The sequence below is a fragment of the Pseudophryne corroboree genome, chromosome 1 (assembly GCF_028390025.1).
Source record: "Pseudophryne corroboree isolate aPseCor3 chromosome 1, aPseCor3.hap2, whole genome shotgun sequence".
Lineage (NCBI taxonomy): Eukaryota > Metazoa > Chordata > Amphibia > Anura > Myobatrachidae > Pseudophryne > Pseudophryne corroboree.
The window spans coordinates 718,424,593-718,427,230 of NC_086444.1; the positions used below are offsets into that span (position 1 = coordinate 718,424,593).

General features: G+C 43.7%; 1 pseudogene; it reads right to left on the reverse strand.

The window, feature by feature from the left end:
• Window positions 1–295: 295 nt before the first annotated feature.
• Window positions 296–414, reverse strand: LOC134949518 (5S ribosomal RNA; annotated as a pseudogene).
• Window positions 415–2,638: the final 2,224 nt, after the last annotated feature.

The following is a 2,638-nucleotide window of genomic DNA, read 5'->3' on the forward strand; positions in this document are numbered from 1 at the left end:
AACCGGACCCCTAGGTTTGGGGTTATATGTGGAAGGAAATGTGACCTTCTTGGAGTCTGTTTCTGAATCCAGAAAAACTGTTAACTCCTTCCCAAACAGAAACTTCCAGCCAAGGCAAAGTTTCCAGAACCTTCTTTGATACTAAAACAGCTTTCCATGTATGTAAGCCAAACTGCTCTGCGAGCAGCTATTGTTAATGCTGATGTCCTAGAACATTAGTGTCCATATGAGCTATATGGGATTCTTACTCCCTTGCAGGTGCTGAAAATCTGTCCTCCAGTACCTCAACCCAATGTACCTACAGCACCTAGTATTTCAAGGCGGTCTCCACTCCAAGAACTAACCAGGCCCAACACTGCTTAGCTTCCAAGATCTAGTGAGATTGGGCCTATCCAGTGTGGTGTGGCCGTAGATTGCAAGCTGAAGTCATGGCTGGCCTTATGACTGCCCCAGACAAAGCAATATGTTTTTTTTTTTTAAGCCATTCCTCTTTTGACGGCAGAGGCCATATAGATTCTTGCACTATCAATGACATGTGTATATATTTTGGGAGGCACTTCCCTGTTTTAAACAGTCCCCAGCTGGAAAAAGATATTAGAATCCCATTTACAGGGAATTCTATTTTATTGGGTGTAACCCAAACCTTTTTCCTGAATTCTGCCCTCGTGAGGAGGCCCTTTTGGGATGTTTAAACACAGGTGCCTTATTTTTAACCCAGGCTCTGCTGCCTCTATTGACAGACTAGCCTTTTCTGCTCTCATTTATTCAGCTTATTCATTTAGCTAATACCTTTTACCTGTTCTTCCTATGCTGAAGTAAAGTATATAGAGCTATAATCATCTGATGAATATCATGTGTAGCCTGTAAAGTCGATGATTTATTTACATTTGGTTCATCATCTTGTCTTATTGGAGAAGCTGTTGGGGATATACCATAGGTAGTGAGCTGCTGTATGGGTTAATAGTGCACCCTATTCCTGGTATTAAAGCTGTAAGAATTAACTTGTCAGCTAAACTGGACAAGGTCTGTGCAAACATCGCCCTAATGGGTCTATCTATACCTGATGTAGATTAGGGATGTATTATGCTAAACAGCAACCATTTTACACATAAACCATCCTGTACCTGATCATAGAGGATAATACAGTTTTTGCAAAACAAGATATGAGTGTTGGTGTTACTGTAAATGTACCCTCGTCACTTTTGCCGCTCTTAGACATGATAAATATCAGCACTTTCACAGTGTACTACACAATATGTGACTGTAACCACTTTAATTTGATATCAGTCTGACCCTTACCCATGCACCAGAATTGAGGATCAGAAGATCAACCAACAATCATTTATATTAAGTCAGCAATCACAATAGCAGTCAGGCACATGTTATATATTAGTCATATGAGCATATTATCAACTACGAACACATTTCAAAGTACTGTATGTAGGAGTACATATTACTGAATTCTGTTCTATACAGATATTTAATGTATTCAGACGCATTGCGAAGAAAACCACAGTAATGTACACAGCCTCATATGCAATAGCCACTAAAGTTAACTATTCATACTGACAAAAAGTAGATAGAAATTTAGTGCTGTATAACCCGTACACAGTAGAGTGGGATACAGGGAGACTCACCCCACTTCCAAAATCGATCAATACATTAGCGAACGCTGAGTAGATCCAGACGCTACTAGTGTAAACTGTCGCTCTGGGAACTTAGTGAACACAGACGCACTGTGCAAGCAGACGCACCAGGGATCCTCTCCTCGTAGTAGCGATTAGTGAACACAGACGCAGCGGCCTATGCTGCGACCGAGAACCCTCGTGGTAGCGTCTGAGACAGAAGTGAGGCAATCAGTTCATGGCGGGAGACCGAAGGAATCTGGACATGAACTGGGGGGAGGGGCGACCAGGAGAGCGTCTGACTCCCCACCGCTGACATCAACCCTAGGGATCGCAGCCTCATGCTACTCCTGGTGCCTTATGATCCCTAAGGCCTAGCGCTGGAGCACCCGTGGTGGCGGCGCGCCAGCTACTGTTTGGTAGTCTCCTCCCAATACAGTGCGGCTGTGTCCGTTATTCCTCTACTAAGTGGAACTGATGCCTTACCTTCTCCGCATGCTCCGGCCACAGCCTAGTAACATTGGCTGGACCTGCTAGTAACATCCGACACAGACGCCCGTCGAGACAGCACTTGTACCATGGGTAAGCGTTGTTGCGACCCGGCTGAGTTTTTGGAGCGACTCTTTCCAATATGCGTATAAGACGCTGTTAGGAAAGATCACTCAGAAAACATAGTAAGACTATAAAAATAGTCGCTCCATCATATCCCATTGATGTGGATAACCTGTGGACCCTGCCGGAGAAAGATACATAGCTACAGATTATTATTTTTTTGTTACAGTGTCACGCATGGGACATTTTTACTCCTTTTCATGGAATGGCCCTATAGTGTATACCTTCACATACACCTAATTCATCTATTGATGAGCTGCATATCCAGTGGAATGATTCCACTGCCAATGCGGTGTTGTTCTATGCAGCATGTAATGATAACATGCACTGTCGTACAGTGTTGCAGTGTGTGCTGTTGTGCGATGTATTGTTACATTGCACCGCTGGGTTGCACCATCAGG